This window comes from Tauraco erythrolophus, chromosome 3, assembly GCF_009769465.1.
Source record: "Tauraco erythrolophus isolate bTauEry1 chromosome 3, bTauEry1.pri, whole genome shotgun sequence".
Classification (NCBI taxonomy): Eukaryota; Metazoa; Chordata; class Aves; order Musophagiformes; family Musophagidae; genus Tauraco; species Tauraco erythrolophus.
The window spans coordinates 97,159,441-97,177,856 of NC_141467.1; positions in this window are offsets into that span (position 1 = coordinate 97,159,441).

Sequence of the window (18,416 nt, forward strand, 5' to 3'; positions counted from 1 at the left end):
CAGGATTGTTTCTCAGTAGTCAGTGTTTAAAGGCTCTTCAAGGCTGAAGGAATTAAAAATGAATAGTTTAAAGCTGGTCTATGATGCAGAATTTTTAACATATGTTTTACAGGCCATGTAGAACAATTTATTTTTTTTTTTGTCTTGTCAATAGATATTTTACAAACATGCTGTGCTGGAAACAAAACTCTTTTTTATTTAAGACTCAGATTTGAGCCCTCCTGTGCATTGACACAGCAGTGTGCTTGAATCTACAAGCCATAACAAGGATTTCATTATCACCAGCACTGATCACAAAAGAGCAGAAATGAAGCAATTTCACCACTTTCTCCTCTTGCACACACTGGTAAACCAGGTGTGGGCAGAACTAAGGCTCTCCCATCTCAGAAAACCTCATTCCAAGGTAGACGCAGAGGAGCTGTAATTTGTTTAACCTAAACCTACAAAAGGACTGGACCGAGATGGTGTTGGAGAAGGAGGTGTGAGACTGTGATGCTCACAACATGTTGACTTTTGGCTATTTTTTGAAGGTTGGCTGGAGTATTTTTTTGCCAACCTCCTGTTAACTTCCTAAACAATGTAGTGCTAGGAATTCTGGCTTAGTCACTCTTGGCAGTTTTAATAGGCAATACTAATTGCTGGAAAATAACCAATGATTCAACTTTTATGGATTTAATTTCTCTTCCCTTCCTAACTCCTTGCAACAGCCAAGGGAGGAAGCACCGACTCTGTGGATGCTCAGAATCAGCCCAGGTTTCACCCTCACGGACTTGTTTCTGCACTCTCCCTCGTTTTCCTGAATTGTCCAACTTTTCATTTCCATTTTATACTTACCTCAGATTTGCAATTAAAAAGAAATCATTTTGATTATTTTAAAAGCTCTTTGGGCCCAAAACCAATTTCAAGTGTTTCAGCAAGACATAAGGTTAGACACAGCACTGGGAGAGTGCAGATTCGGGCTTGCGTTTACTCTCCCCTTGTTTGCCCTCCCTTCAGTAGGTAATCGGCTGTCTTTCAAACAAGCCAGTTGCCATTGTGTCTAGGCCAAGAAGAAGAAGTTAAAATAGAAAATCAGCATTTGGTGTGTACGCGGTTGCCAAGAAGCTCTTTCTCCTCGCCTGTGTAAATAAATTGTCATTCAGAAATGGTTGGCTTGCTCTAAGGGATGTGCTAAGTGCTACCACTGCACCATGCCCCCAGTGTGAGGAATGAGGAGAGGATCCAGGAGTGCGGCCAGGTAACGCGCCATCCTCAGCTCCCCCCACTGGTTCTGTGGAAGGGGACCATTCTCCGCATAGGCCAAAATGTCGTTGGATAATTGCTGTCACAATTAACACAATGGGAGTTGATTCCTGACCTTGACAGTTATGTTCCTAATCCAGGACCAAGCTCCATGCAGGCGGATCCCCTTACAAGGCAACGTGATTTACTGATAAGCCTGTATATTTTTATTTAGCTAATTATTAATGTTTATTATATATTGTACAAAGACACAACTATTGATTGGCACGACTAGCTGTGAAAGAGATTGAATACTTCCAACCAAAATTTATGAATGTGAAACTAAGAATATTGACCACAAATGGACTCTACACAATTTGCTTATTCTGGTTGGTAAGAGAGACAGATGGTCTACACATATCTTATCTCGTCTGAAAATGAAGGTGTTCTCTGTTTGAACGTGTAAGAGACACTGCCCTGATTTTTCATGAGTTGCTACAGGAACGCAAACTTTATAATGCTATCTGATGGCAATTGGCTTTGCCATAATCGATAGACAGTTTTATCTTGTCTGGTTTAGTCTTCTTGGTTTGTTTGTTGTTTTTTTTTTTTTGCAAACACTGCACTTCTGACAGATGTCGCAGAACTGTGCTAGTCTCCCCTGATCCAAAGCCTTCTAAAGGCAACTGGTAAGAGCTCAGAGGTTCAAACTGGGCTTTTAGATCGCATCCTCAGCCTCCGTACTTCACAGAATCAGACTCTGGCACTGAGGTGCATTGAAAGGAAAGAGAAAAGAAACAAAAAAACATACAAAATCCTTCCCTGGTTGCTCTAGGAGTTCAAATGGCGAGGAGATACAAGAGCTCGGTGGTACTGACACACAGCCAGTGTTCCCAGCATCTACTTCGCAGCGCTGAGGTGCAGAACAGCATCTGAGATAGCTTTGACATCAGAACAGGATTTCCTTTGAGGCCAAGCTGTTACACAGAGACAAGTTTTTACCTTCTAGGACTCATTAGTGCTGTATACAGGAGCATCTGCTGTGGGTGAAGGTTGTGATATGGCACGACCTGCTCTCAGTAAATACCTGAGAAAGTCAGAAAAACCTTTCATTATTGCGGCACATAAAAACACACAGTAAACACCAAAAGCTGCATTTGCAGACACATTCAGCGAATCTGGAGCTCGAGCAAACTCACATAAAGAACAATCCTAGCTATGAAATATTTCTTTGCTTTTGTACTCTTAGATAAATTCAATTTTTTGCTATAAGGACCATATAAATCCTGAGAGGAATAATAAACACTAAATAAGAATAAAAAATTGTAAGAATCTTAAAACGGATAAAAGCATAGTACCTTTGTCAGGATACAGGAAGTTAAATTCATGTAAGAACATTCATGGGTCAACAATAATTTACTGCAGAATAAGCAAATAGCATAAGCACATAAAATGAGGATAAAGGTAAGTAGCTATATGGCAAAGAGAGATAGATATGGTATTCTTTTTAGGTGTTTCATACACATGTAACATGTTTAATATCCCCAGCTTAAATGACCCTTTTTAGCAGTTCAGGCATCACCTATGGAAAGTCACAACAGTAAAATTCACTTGATTTACCTTTGTGCATCTTGATCCTGTGGTGCTTTAAGTACCATCTATTTCCAGCCACTTCAGCTGAAAATCCTCAGCTTTTCCCAAGAAAAGACGTGAAAATGTGTGCATTAACTGATTGTGAAGTTATTAGCATCATTTCATTTAATTTTATTTCAGCTCTCCCCTAGGATAGTCAGGAATAAACTGGGAGGTGAATTAGATGTAGACTCAGAAAATGAACATTGTTGATTAAGTTGAAGTGTCTATTAGGCTTTTGTTTGAGTTTTCAGCCCACAAGAAGAATGGCAAGCAAAGCCTGTTAAAGAAACATTTTGACAAGAATGCATTTTTCTGTGGCTCAAACAAAATAAATATAGTAACGCAGAAGAACCTTTTCAAAGTCAGGCTTATGTGCTTGTCTCATCTGCACCAGCTAACCGTTTTATCTCTCTTGAATGTCACAGAAGCATGCAAGCTGTGCCATCGTGCAGTTGTCAAGATAAATGTTTTTCCTCAAAGGACATCGCACACATACCAAGGGCTGTACATGCTGCATTAAGTTAAACACACTAACAAAACAAAACAGTAATTGCATGTGGAAGTCATGCCCTGGGAAAATTATGAGTAAAACAATGAACCACACCTGTCAGATGTTAGTCACATAGCTTCATTTAATACGGAAAGATATTCATATTGAATGGTAGAAAAACAATATAATAAGCTAGATAGGATAGAAAAGTTTTTTTCTTGCCAGATATAAAGGCTAAAATAACATTTTGCAGTCCCTTACATCTAGTGGGACAGGTTGGGCAGGGATAAATGATATGGGCAGAATCCCTCCAGGAAGGGGCGATGAGCAGTTGTGCTTGGGTAGTGTTGAAGATCTGCTGCTAACACACAGCTTGGAGCTTGGTGTAGGACAGAGTATCTGAGATGTTATTAGAGAAAAAAAAAAAATAGGTCTAGAAATAAATTTCCCAGATGTAGACTGGAAAATACTTAGGTCACATTATTTCTCTGTGCAAAAGCTAGCAGAATTCTTCACTGAAGCAGCGCTAAGTCAGCTGTAATGCTGTTTTAGATCTGGTACTAACAAATCAGTGATTAGAGAAGTGCTTGTCATCAAAGATGGCTTTGGAGTAGCTGATCATGACTATTTCCACTTAGGTTGCGTGGTAAGATAAACAAAATGAAGACTACAACTACAGTTCCTTGATTGCAGAAGAGCTAAGTTGGGTAAACTAAGGAATTGCTTTAATGACTAGAGACCAGAGCTAGACAAAAGATTTTAAAGACTCAAAAATGGTCTTTCTGTAAACAAGACAGGTGCTACACTCAGCACATAATCTACATCTAAAAAATCAGAGAAAAAGTTATTTAGAAAACCAGAGGACAATTAATCTAAGCTTAATACAGTGTGCTTTCTTAGAGTAAATTCAGAAGAAAAAATTAATTTAAGATCTGGAGATAAATACAAAATAGGATAAAAGGTAAACCTGTGTTTACCAGAGAGAGATTAAACAAGATTAATTTTTAAATTTATTTGAGACAAGAGGTGATTCTGAGGGAAAGATTAATGTAGTACATTGTATTTACCTGGTCTTTGATGAAGCAGATTAAATGGTGCTACTCTTGCTACTCAGACAATTGACTGTTTTCTTGGATGCTAAGGGTGGAAGAAGGCTGGTGGTCCGAAGTCCACGTGTACTGAGAGTGAACTATTAGAAGTTACAGACAGAGCTTTTGGTGCTTTATGTCAAAGTGGATTCAAAATAGCTTCTTAAGAAGATATGAGAACCTTTGCACTACTCCCAGTCTCCTACCATCCCTCTGGGCATACCGGTTTTGCCTGGTGTTGATGTGCTCACCTTCACCCTTGTAGCAGCTCAGCAAATCTACGAGGCTTTGCATGCAGCCAATGTGCAGAAATTGGAAGCAAGAGCTCTTATCTCAAGGCAGATGTTTTTTTTTTAACTCCTAAGGGTGAAACTCACCTTACTTTCCTTGGTCTAAAGTGCATCTCGACAACTCCCTCAATTTTTCTGACTGCTTTCCAGCCATGGAGCAGGGTGCGTGTCCAGTGTACTTTAAAATGCTGCATAGCACATCTCCATGCTATCAGAGTCAGAAGGGTGCCTTGTCATCCAAGTCAAACTAAAAGATAAGCCCATCACTAAGGACGAGGAGGTAGTCAGCTAAGGCACAGCTCTTGGGTGTGTAGGAAGAGTCACATGGGCCAAGGGATTTCCTGCTTCATGACTGCAAAGCAGTCAGAAAATTGGAAGGAGTTGTCAAGGTGCACTTTAGACCAAGGAAAGTGAGGTGAACTCCACCCTTAAGAGTTAATAAAACCATCTGCTTTGAGATAGAGCTCTTTACTTGCTTCCAATTAAGGAGTGGTAAACAAGATGACTCTTAAGTTGCTAGCAGGATGAAGCCTTGAAACGGGCAAGTGAGATTTGCTCAGCCTTGCAAAAAGAAAGCTGAGGAGGAATCCGATTGCTGCCGATTGTTTGGGAAGTAAATGTCAGGGAAGGGGGGAATGTATAGCAGCTAAAACAGGAACAAATATCAGCCATGGGTGGATGTATTCAGGCTGTAAATTAAAATGACGTTACTAACCATCATACAAAAAGACAAAAAGATGCAAGAAAGCATCCAGTGAAGAAAGGAGAACAGATTCTCTGAAGTTTACACCTGGGGCTTGATGCATTCCTGGAGAATATTTCATATGTATGAGAAAACAACCTACCTTAGTGAATTAGACCTACACCTCCTTACATAAGGAAAGGTAGCTTGATGTTGCATACGCTCAAAGACATACATCACTAGCAAGTGGCACCAGTTATATTGTGCTAAAAGGAGTAAAAAACAAAGATGTTAAACATCCTGACAGAGATTCTGCTGGCCCTAGCAAAGGCCACCATCCAGGACCCATTCCTCACCTCTCTGATGGGTAAAAGGATGCCTGGTTTGCTCCTACAAGAGCACTGACTTTACAACCAGCCCAAAGAAGGCTGAAAATAACGGAGATATTTGTCACGGGAAGTGCTGTTGAGATCTGGTATTATTAGTATGTTCACGTAATCAGTCACATACTGTACAAAGTTAAAGCTTCCCACAGATACATTGTTCAAAAATGTAGTTTCCAAAAGTTTACATTTAGGCAGAGGAAGGATTTTTCATTAGAAGCTAGTCTGCACAGCACAATAGTGTTTCCACAATGTTTCATGAGCTGCAGTTCAGTTTCTTCTATTACTGCTACCTTGTATCATCAAATGTACTTTTTCTCTTGTTCCTTACTTACACTGGGCTTTGAGCAGTTTGAGAAGTCAAAATAAGTTTTGACCAAGATATGAGGAGTGGGGAAAACCTCCTGTGGTACAGGCTGACATTCCACATTCATCACTGTAAATTAAAAAAGGATGCATTTCAAAGTAATCTTCCTGAATTCATACAAGGTTGTAATGCTTTTGCAATTGTCCCAGTCTTCTACTATTTCTCCAAGAGGACATTTTGCCTGGTTTGAGAACTCTCCCACATGGTGTGTCTGAGCACTGAAACTTGATCTATCAATAACTTCAGACACAAGGGCTCCATCTCCAGCTAATATAAATGAGCTTTTTGGTGATTTCCGTAGATCTATGATGATTTGTATCATCCAGAGATCTACCTTCACCTTTTATTTTGTGGAATGCTCATTATGTCTTTCCCTTCTTCTACCATTCACATCATGAAAAGTTCCATCCAAGTACTAACCTTGTGTAAAGCACACATCATAAGAATCATAGATCATAGACTAGGAGCTGAAAATACACAGTAGTTGAAGAAATAAAACACTGAGCTGTTACATTCCCTTTTTTCCCATGGTGCCTTCAGAGATCTCTTCAGTGACATACCCTGCCTCTCTTCACTTCAGAAATACACCCATCCTAATGCATACAAAATGCTGTTTCCCAGTTGTTTCACTTCCCTTCTCTATGCTGTATTAAAGCCTAGGTATTGTCAACATTGGCTGATATCTGCATTGTTTACACTGCCATCATTCCTAGCAGTCTCCATCAAGGGTCAATGGTCTATTTAGTACAAACACACAACATTTCCTACTGCAACTGGCTTATACTCCAGCTACTCCTCTCCGAAGAGTAGTTGCATTAGGAGCTGTGACACCATCCTTATGGGACGCTCTTATGTCTCCGAGCACTGAGAAGAGAGATGCAGCTTTGTGCAAAACCATTTCTGGTTTTGCATCAAGGAAAACGAGCAAAGCAGGAAACAATATGTATAAAGACATCGAGACAGAGTGCAGGACATTCATCACCTCGCAGTTGCCCCGTAACGTATTAAGTCTTCTCCACAAAGGAGTCCTGGAATACTGAGTTCAGCTCTGGAGTCCCCAACGCAAGAAGGACATGGAGCTGCTGGAGCGAGTCCAGAGGAGGGCCATGAAGACGATCAGAGGGCTGGAGCACCTCTGCCATGAAGACAGGCTGAGAGAGTTGGGGCTGTTCAGCCTGGAGAAGAGAAGGCTCCAAGGTGATCTTATTGCAGCCTTCCAGTATTTAAAAGAGGCCTACAGGAAAGCTGGAGAGGGACTTTTTACAAGGGTATGTAGTGATAGGACAAGGGGCAATGGCTTTAAACTGAAAGAGGGGAGATTTAGAGTAGACATAAGGAAGAAATTTTTTACATTGAGGGCAGGGAAGCACTGGAACAGATTGCCCAGAGAAGTTGTGGCTGCCCCATCCCTGGAAGTGTTCAAGGCCAGGTTGGATGAGGCTTTGAGCAGCCTAGTGTAGTGGAGAGTGTCCCTGCCCATGGCAGGGGAGTTGGAACTAGATGATCTTTGAGGTTCCTTTCAACCCTAACCGTTCTATGATTCTATGAGTCAGAAGATCTGGTTGGCAGTAGAACATGTTCTACTGAATTCCCTAAGATCTGAATTGAGCCTGAAATGCAGAGCTCAGGGCATTTTTTTTTTTCTTTATCTCAGAAACTAGAAGGTTACCGATACTGGTACCACCTGAAAAGGGCTGAGCAAACTCAATCCTTCTAATCTCCATTTGTCACTTGAAGCCGGTGAAAGACTGAAGAACTGTTTCTTCCAAAGGCAGCAGCTCAGAAGGCTTGTTCTATTTTGCTTACAAAATTGTTCCTATCTGTGCAGACCAAATCTTTGTGATCATTCCCATGACTATGTGGAACGTAGTTATGTTCAAAAAGAATTAGCTCTCTTTTTAGCAAACAAAATAACCTTCCGTATTTTTATTTATTTCCCCTGGAGGACACAGGAGCATGTGAACTTCTAGGTATAGAAAAGTATACAAGCTTTAAAATAAGTTTAAGACAGAGATCAGCCTGAAGATCTGAACAAGTCACCTGATCTGATTTCTGGAGCAATGCAATCTACAGGAGGTTATTCAGTTAACCTTTATTAAGTGGAGCAAGAAGCATTGGTTCAAACAGGTGTTTCAGAAAGGCATCAGAGGCTTCTAGAGACCAAGTAGCCACCTCTTCTCTTGCTACAGTTTGACAACGGTTTGTCTCACTCGTTGTACAAAAAACCTCACTTTGTATTTTCTTTGTATACATCTGGCTCCAGCCTACAGTTGTTAATTCTCGTATCTCTCTGCTGGCAATGTCCGTTGGAAACAGAATTGTCTTCTTTTGAAGGTCCTCCATGCTATAATCAAGTTAGCACTGTGATCTACTTCTGATGAATTAAGTAGATTGAGCATTTTCAATCTCTCATGTGAGATTTCATAGATTTCATAGATTTTCTGGTTTGGAAATATATCTGATCAGATATGAACTTCCACCCAACAGCACTAGTCACCATCCCTGTGGAGTCAGCACAGAGAAATGAGCCCTGCTAGTGTGAAGTTCATCTCATCTTAAAGTGGATGTATAAAACAGACCAGATAAACGTCCCTTGCAGCATTCCTATTTCTCTCTCGCAACAATCAAGGAAGCCTGTGCTGACTACCTCTCATGTCACTGCCTGCATAATAGACCTCTGTACTTAGGAAAGATGAATCTGACTCTTCAACAAAGTCATTTTCATGGCTTTGTATCATTTCCTGGGCTTTCTCCTCTGCACATCACACTGATGAGTCTTTGCAGCATCTCCAGCAGATGTGTGACATTAATTCCTATGGATGAGGACTTCTCACTCGTAGGTGCTGGGAGTTGCACACTGGGGCAGTTCACTGAAAATCTGGTTAGGGATATATAGCTGGATTTCAATATGTATGTTGTCCACAGTCTGTACTTTCTATTGATTGTACTTTTTTAACGAGATACATGTGGCACTGATGAGAAACACCTTAATAATTACCTGGAAAAAAGCAGGTTGTGTAACTATTAATCTTGATATTTTTGTTCCATATCTGTTTTCCATTTTTCTGACACTAACAACCCCTGCAGCATCATACACTTCAGCTTCTTCCATCCAGTTTGGTTTCCAGCATTAGCCATTCAGCTGTGTCTAATCCTACCAGGCTCAGCCACTAGCCCAGCCAGACAGTTGCCAGATGTTTTATTTTTGAATAAATACTTACATCTGTTGAGTTATAAAGCAGAGAGCAATGAATCCATTCTTTACTGCTTTTTTTTTTTCTCTGCCACTTGAAGAAGACGAGCTAAGAGTTACACAATCTCTGCAACAAAAGACAAAGGATTCATGTGTCTGGGCAGGTTCCCTTTAATTTGCACAAAGCATGTTTAAGTGTTGGTGTGTTAACCATCACGCCATAGTGGTTTATTAGCTCTGAAGGAAAGAAGTGTAACGAAATTCCTTTCCCTTGCCCAACACCTTATCCCTACTTTAAGCATGGATGGTTGTAACACTCTCATATGATAAGTAAGATTGCTATAATATATTTATATTATTGCTTACTCTCCTGGGCAGCAGACATGGATGAGTAGGAAGTAGCATGTGTTTTTTAGCTGGGAGAAATGAAATGGAGTTTTCCCATCAGAGTCCTGCTTTTCCTTTTGGGAATCTTTTCCCATAAACTGTAGGAACAGCTCAGGCATGCTCTGTCCCCATCTGTCCCTCTCTCCCCTCTGTCTTGCCCACTGTCTCTCCATCCCTATCTTCTTCACTCCATCACATTTACTAGATCTGATTGCAGATGCTTTCAAGAACATGGACAACACTTTTAGACAAGTGTTGCCATTTTTTCTTACCTGTGGCTGTATCCCCACAGATGTACAGGCCATGTTAGAGAACTAAGTTTCAGCCTACACTTGCTGTATCATCTCACATCAACCTCATCTATACCTATAAACCTGTCCAACACAGATAATGAGGGCAGATTATAGTGGCTGTTTATGATATTACCTTCTCACATTCTTATACCATGTCTTTGCTTTTGGGAAAGCAAGAAGGAATCACGATAGAGAACAGATTCCTTCAAAGAATTTATTTTTCTTGCTAAATTTTGCTGCACACTATTGCAGTCAGTGAGATAAGATGATTCAGGTGAGATCACAAAACCCCCTCTGCAGCTCCCTCTGTGTTTCTCTAAAAGTGATTTGCATCCATTTAGTTTTAGTGGACAGAAATCAGCTTAAGTTAAATCAATATAATGTAAACTTCCATTGATTTGAGAAGGTTCATACAGTGAGTTGTGCTGGTTTGAATAATCATTTTCAAAATGTTTGGTACCTTTAATTAAAAAAAGGCACATAAGCCAGTTTAAGTGTATTGTATAACAAGTATTTCTAGTGACGGTTCATCACAGGGGTAGTAATGGCTAGGCAAAAGTGAAAATCTTGTGGGATAAATGTGAAAGTGTTAGAAGCATGAAATAATTCAGTAAGAATTCAAACCATGTCTGGTATTTTGAAACTAATCTTTACTTAGCTAATATAATCCTGCATTTAAAAAAAAAAAAAAAAAAAAGTAGGGTGTTCATTTCTTCCCTTGTTTTTCTGCTATTTATATCAGAAGATTTTTATAATCATCTGTTGACAACATCACACAAACAACCCTGTGACAGTTGGAATAATGTTTCCTAGAGGATTAGGGAAATTTGTAGAAAGAATCATTGCTTCATGTGGGAACAATCAAATACCCATTGCAGACATCTTTGTTCCTTAATTTCTTTGTGCTGATACCTTGATCTGTTTCTCAAATTTAACAAAGAAGGGTACGCAGCCACTAAAAATCTAAAATTACAATGTAACCATATGGAAATATTAAGTTTAGGAAGTCTAAGCACTTAAACTAACTGTTCAGGGTATTTTCCCCTTAATGTTCTTACATAAATCACATTAGCTTTTATGAGAGATATTTTTCAAATTTATAGACTTTTTCAGATGGATCTTCATCTCCCAAGGTAGCATATGCAGAGGCTGAGTGTGTTTTTCCAAAATAAAGACTATGGAGTTCAAATTTTAACCTGACACTGGATTTGTGGATGTCGTTGCATACACCAGTTACACCTGGACTTTTGGAAATAGCTTTTACTTTTTAATGCTCAGCTTTAGAAAGCGGAATTGTCATTTCTGAATACCCAACATTCAAATTATTGAGGTAACATGCACTATTTATGTGGCAGTTTTAGAACTGATCTGTGCTGTGACTTCATCTGTAACAAAATCTGAAGAGGAGAAACATCACTGTCGCTATTTGAGCACAGTGCAGAGAACTGCTGTCTGTCTTGGGCTTCTCATCAATGTTGCACTGAAATCCCCCATTTCTGGAAATAGCTGATTTGGGGGTGTTGTGGTTTAACCCCGGTATGCAGCTCAGCCTCTCACAGTGGGATGGGGTGAGAATCAGAAGGGTAAAAGTGAGAAAACTCGTGGGTTGAGATAAAGACAGTTTAATAGGTAAAGAAAAGCTGCATACCCAAGCAAAGAAAAACAAGGAATTCATTCACCACTTCCCATGGGCAGGCAGGTGTTCAGCCATCTCCAGGAAAGCAGGGCTCCATCACGTCACGGTTACTTGGGAAGACAAACATCATCACTCTGAATATACTCCCCTTCCTTCTTCGTCCCCCAGCTTTATATGCTGAGCAATGATGTCATATGGTATAGAATATCCCTATATCTGTGTCAGCACTGCTCAGCAGTAACAAAAACATCCCTGTGTTATCAACACTGTTTTCAACACAAATTCAAAACATAACCTCATACTAGCTACTAAGAAGAAAATTAACTCTAGCACAACCAAAAAAAGTGTGGAGAAATATCTCATAATTTAGAAAAATCATATTTCTTGCTTTGATGAGTTATAATAATATTTATCTATTTCAAATTTTATATTTATATAATGTCACATATATTATGTAAATGTATATTAATTGTGTTTTTATTCATATGTACTATTTCTAGTTTTGATAAGAACATGTACTGAAAATGCCCTGAAGGTTCAGAAAGCAGAAGGCAAATCAAAACTTTCCAATATTTATTAGAATATTGAATGCAGAGTTTTTCTAACATTGTTTCGGAGATTTTGGGATGGCTTAGTTCGCTTGTTTTGAATTTGACATTGTTGTGAAAATCAGTGAGAATCTCTTGAGTACATTCAGCTTCACTAAACCCAAGAGAAAAAACAACACATAGCAAATCTTCCTCCCCATCCTGCAGCAAGACTGCCCCAGTGCAGGTTGATTCCTAGCCCTGGCTACCGCCTTGAGGCCGTGTGGGCTGGCTGGTAGCCCAGTGCAGCACTGCAGGGAGTTCATGTGCCTCTGCAGATCTCCGTGCATGCAGATCACAGCACGTCGAGGGTCTAAGGAGAGAATTCAGATGCTCAGCTTGCAGTCAAGAAGCAGAAACCACATCAGACAAAGTGCAGGGCTCTGAGTACCCCACACATCTGACCAGTCAAACCAGATTTTGCCCTGGAGCTCTTGAATTTACCTTAACCCCCTCCTTTTTGTACCACTCCTTATGCAGGTATGGGTGCAGATTTTGGACACACAGCTCGCCTTATGCTCCCTATGTACAACCTCAATTTCACCATACCCAGTGAGGGCCAGCGTCTGGAAAGTGAATCTAAACATATTTGCAACATAAATAAGGTAAGAGTTTGTCACGACAAGGCTGAGGAATAAGTAAGACAAATCAGGGAGGTACGCTGCCAGCTAGAGCTACCTGTGGGACAGAGGCTGGATCCTGACTCATATGTTACTCAGTGCTTAAGTGTCTTCGAACGTGGGTTATAGCCCTTCATCTTGCCCTGGTGACACTTGGAAATTCTTCAGAAAAAGGAGAACAAAGGTTTACTGAAAGGTCACAGTAGTCACCAAGAAGATTTTGTTCCACCTTTGATAAGGACAGTGACTCACACAAACACTCAGCAACTAGGAGCCATGATAGGATGCCATTAGCTGCCGTCCCTTAGCAAGGCTGATGGATGGAGACAACACTCCCTTTGCTCTTCTGCTCTGGAACATCCTCCTCAAGGAGGATTAACTCTGTAGGGCTGGAGTACATTACGTACTCGAAGTCTTTTCTCTTGGCTAAGAGATATCGACCAACAGTGTGACTTCTGAACAAGCTCAAGGCCTACCATCTTCCCACTAAGACAGGAACCAGGTCGATTTTGGTGCCAAGAGATGATTAGTCTTAGCTAAGACATGAAAGCGGTAGGTTGAGAGGTTTTCCAGGCCAAAGACAAACCCACCCTCTAATATCTTCTTCCTGCGGGCAGTGGGGTATTATCCATCACTCAACATCTTTACCCAAAGCTTAGAGATTAGGCTGGCTCTGTGCCATCCTAAGGAGATTCATGCTCAGCCATGAGCCATGGGCTGTATTTGGGAAGCACTGATGAAACAATAGCGTATGTTATGCAGGAGTTCAGCAGAGATGACCACGATGACTCCTTTTAGCCTCCCTGCCACTAATACTCTTATTTTTGACCTATACAATGTTTGCTACCAGCTAAGCTTTCACTGACTCAGGGCTCCTCAGACCTAGTTTTCTCAAGCATCACAGTCCTATCAGCCTTGAGAAACCTTTAGGACTGCGTGGATCTTGGTTTTGAGTACTTTGCCTTCTAGCTGTGGCTTAGCTCCTGCACCTCAAAAATGAGCATTTCCATTTAAGTGCAGGCTTTCATGTCTATGAAGTGTTTTGAATAACCAAACCTTCACTTTGATTCTTCTCTGATGTGGGTGGTCCGTGTACATGAAGAGTCATAGCTACATAATTCACAGTATTAGTGACGTGAACAGGCAATTGTGCAACTCACATTGAGACAATGTCGACATACAGAGATAAAGGGAGAGGCATTGTGTGGTTACACAGGGTGTTTTTTACCTGAAGGTTCAGTCTTCTGCTTCTTATTTATTTTGGGGAGCGTTTTTTTCTCTTTCTTTGCCTAAGCAGCTAAAAACAGGCGTAACTCCTGCTCTGCAGCATTGGGAGCAGGCAAGTATGCTCTGAACTGTGCAGTTATAGAATCATAGAATGGTTTTGGTTGGATGGGATCTTAAAGTTTATCTGGTTCCAACCCCCCTGCCATGGGCAGGGACGCTTTCCACTAGACCAGCTTTCTCAAAGCCTCATCCAACCTGGCCTTGAACACTTCCACGGATGGGAAGTTCAAAGTTTAAAGCCATTTTTCAGTTTAAAGCCATTGCCCCTTGTCTTATCACTACATGCTCTTGTAAAATGTCCCTCTCCAGCTTTCCTTAGGCCCCCTTTAAGTACTGGAAGGCTGCAATAACAGCACCCTGGAGCCTTCTCTTCTGCAGGCTGAACAACCCCAACTCTCTCAGCCTGTCTTCATATAAGAGGTGCTCCAGCTCTCAGATCGTCTTTGTGGCCCTCCTCTGGACTTGCTCCAGCAGCTCCATGTCCTTCTTGTGTTGGGGACTCCAGAGCTGAATAAAGTACTGCAGGTGAGGTCTCATGAGAGCAGAGTAGAAGGGCAGAATCGCCTCCTCGACCTGCTGGCCACGCTTCTTTGGATGCAGCCCAGGATACGGTTGGCTCTCTGGGCTGCCAGCGCAGTTCCCTGTATTAACATTTCACTGAGACAAATATCACTACTGTGTGCTAGAGAAAAGAACAAATGCCTTTCCTGTTTTAATGGCAGGTGACACCTGTACTGCCAAATGGACTGTCCAATGAGCTTTTTAAAATAGTCATCTCTCAGCATAGCTCAGATCTCATTCCCGTCTCCTTCTCAGTTTCTTTTGCTGCCATGGGTGGGGGAGGGCTGTTCTGCCTAGGGAGGGCAGCAGATTTACAGTACACAGGAACAGCAGCCAGATTCCTTCAGCTAAAATGGCATTAAAATAAATTCTTTCATTGAAGGAAAAACAATGCAAATGAGGATAAGAGGAAAGCCTGTGTGAGGGAGCACAGCTTGATCCTTCACAGGCTTTCCACTTTCTCACCTCTGTCCCATCTCCAGGAAACACCTTTGAAACAGTTCAATCCATTCATTCCTCTTCCTCCCCATAACCGAGCATTTTGTCAGTCTCACAGGTCCCACAGAGAACTGTCCCTGCAACTCACAGCCCCCTCCGCTCTCTGCACCGAATTTCGGAGAGCACCTGAAGAGCTTCAGATTCATTGGGAATGGGAAGAACATCCAAAGATATAATCCTCCTCAAATACATCCATAAATCTCAGCTATGGTTTGCAAAGTTACTTAATACCTACAAATGCAGATTAAGATCCCCAACAGCTTAGGCATCCAACTTCCATTATCCTCCTAGTTTCCTTTTTTTTCTCTTTCCTTTTTTTTTTCCTTTTTTGTTTTTTTTTTTTTCTAATTTTGGCGAAATTTCTGCATCTACAGGCACTTTTCAAAATCTACCCATAAATATCTTTCCAAACTGGTAATCTGTACTGGTCCGACACTGATTAGTGCTCCAAGCAGCAGGTAAGTCAGAAGCAGATCTGCTAGGAAGATTTCACATCTCCCCATCACCACTGCCATTACCCAGAGCGATGCTTATGCTTTTTTGCTTTTTTGCTACAGCAACCATGCTATGGGCCCTACCTCTCTCTCCTTCTCTGGGCACCATGCAGCTGCAGACAGAGCAGTTTCAGCGGTAATAGGGTGCTTCTGCAAACAGTCTGCTGTGAAGCGACACATTCCTATCAGTGGACAGCTCTTGCAGATGTTCTCTAGTCTCTGAAGAGAATAAACCTTTTTGTGCCACTCAAGCAGGGAGACCGTCCTTGTTAAATTTCAGAGCAACTTTGTTCTTTTTCATAATATGCTACAGCACAAGTTTGTGTGCCACAGTGAGCTGCACCAGGCAAGCAAATCTGCTGACTGAGTCATCAGTGGACACAAAGATTTATATTTCGGAAGAAAAAGATGAGAGAGATAAAATCGTCATGGCAATATTCAGGTGTCTGAGGCTCCAGAGATTATGAACAAGCAGCAGAGTAAAGCCAGACACCATCAACAGCTGAGTGGGTAACTCACAGTAAATCATGGTTTTGATTAAGTTCACCCTTTTCCCAGCCACAGACAAATCATTAAAGCTCCTGGAAGTCCTCTACTTGCTTATGGTAATGACAAATTGAGCCCTTTATGCAGAAGACCAATGCAAGTACTGTGTATCTGTTAAATCCCCTGAAGCCCTGGAGACAGAAGGTGTTCCAGCATCCAAGGTAAATCAGAGACTTTGAGAATCTTGTCACTGGGTGAATTCCACCTACTCTGAAGTCCTTCTGTCATGGAATGACACAGTATCCGACCAATAGAGGTCAGTTCAATAAAAGTTAGGAGCAATTCGACTAGTCTACCAGTTTCCCAAGAAAGATAAGACCCTTGTATCCGACCCGCCTGCCCACCCTGGACAGCTCGCTAAGTTGGAGGGTGTTTGCCTAACCTATTCAGGGACCTCGCCGGCAGCACAATGAGTCATCCTCCCTTATATTAAAGTTTCCAGAAACTTACATTAAAACAACAAATTTTAATACTGATGCTCGTGACAGGATACAGATTCAAAGATAGCCGGTGATAGGGACTGACTGCAAAAATAGATTTGATTTAGAACCATATAAAGTAGAACTGATCAGTGATAATACTAAACAGCTAGTGAAATGTTAGTAAGTAAATGTGCATAACACAGAGCTCTTACCCAATAGGCGTCCCAGTTAGGGGGGGAGGGGAAGAGAGGTTCAGCCCGTCGACTGATCCCAGACATTGCGATGGAAGTCTTCGCCCCTAACATCCCCTTTCTCTTTAGCCATTTTATACTATTTCTTTACTTTTAGGTGGAGCTTTGAGTGACTCTAGTCATACATATTACAATGACATTATAATGAGCAAAGTTCAGCTTCAAGGCACAATCCAACCATTGTGGTTGAGGAGGCAGTTGCAGTCTGTCTTTCTTGACAGCAGCTGTGCTGTTATCTTCTGACAACAGGGACGAGCCGTGGTACCTCCGCACCACTCTACTCCCCGTTTCAGGGATATTGCACATTCCATCCGGCCAGATGCAGGCCTTAACTGTTTCCCGGCACTCCGTTTCTTGGAACAGCAACTGTGTATCACCTCAAAGCTGTTCTAATATTACAGCTCATTGTTTAAGATGTAAGCTGAAATTTGGTGGACAATATTCTCTCATTCCCCCAATTATTTCTGCTATTTTTCCACACCTGCATTTTGCAGCCAAAAGAATAACTCAGAAGTACCCTCATCTCCTGTGTTTAAGGCAGGAGCCTGGCAAGGTGAAAGCAGCATACACTGGTACACGAGCAGCAAGGCTGGGAGAAACGGGTTGTGTCACTGAGGTCTTAATAAAGATCACAGGTCCTTTGCGCTTGTCCCCTATACATATCTGGAGCATATAGGTACATAGAGACACTCCAACAAGTCCATAGCTACTGCAGAGCAAATGTCTCTGTTAAAGCTATATTCACATTCGATTCTTACAGGTTGCCTTGCAGTCTGGCTGTAGTCGGGAGCCAGCAAACTTCAGGCACAGCAAGAACCTGCTCACACATGAGTATGGATGTAGCCTAAGATAGTTAGGTAGCCCACATCACCATAGTAACTGCATGCTGTTGCATTAATTTCGGCGAAATAAATGAAGCTTGTAAGTCAAAGTGTATCTACACAGAGCAGTGCAATAGCACATAAAGAAACTGTAACAGTTCTGAATGAGACAACCAGGCTTTTTTGTCTGGTTTATCCTACTTTTCAGGAGGGCTAATTGCCTGGTTGGAAGATTGGCATGGTTAGCCTGCTTTCAATATCTGAGCTGGTGTCTTCAGATACGGCTTGGGTGTATCTGCACAGCACTGCACTGAGATATATAGAACCAATCAGAAGTATAAAAAAGCCTCTACAGTACTAGAAAGACTTTCAAAAACTGTGGTTATGATAGAAGAATTTAGCAGGTTTTAGCACTCCCCTTCTTGCTGGTGAGGGAGGGAAGGAATGCCATCCAGAGGGACTTTGAGAGATGGGCCTGTGTGAACCTCATGAAGTTCAACAAGACCAAGTCCTGCACATGGGTCAGGGCAACCCCAAGCACAAGTACAGGCTGGGCGAAGAATGAATTGAGAGCAGCCCTGAGGAAAAGGACTTGGGAGTGCTGGTGGATGAGAAGCTCAACATGAGCCGGCAATGTGCGCTGGCAGCCCAGAAAGCCAACCGT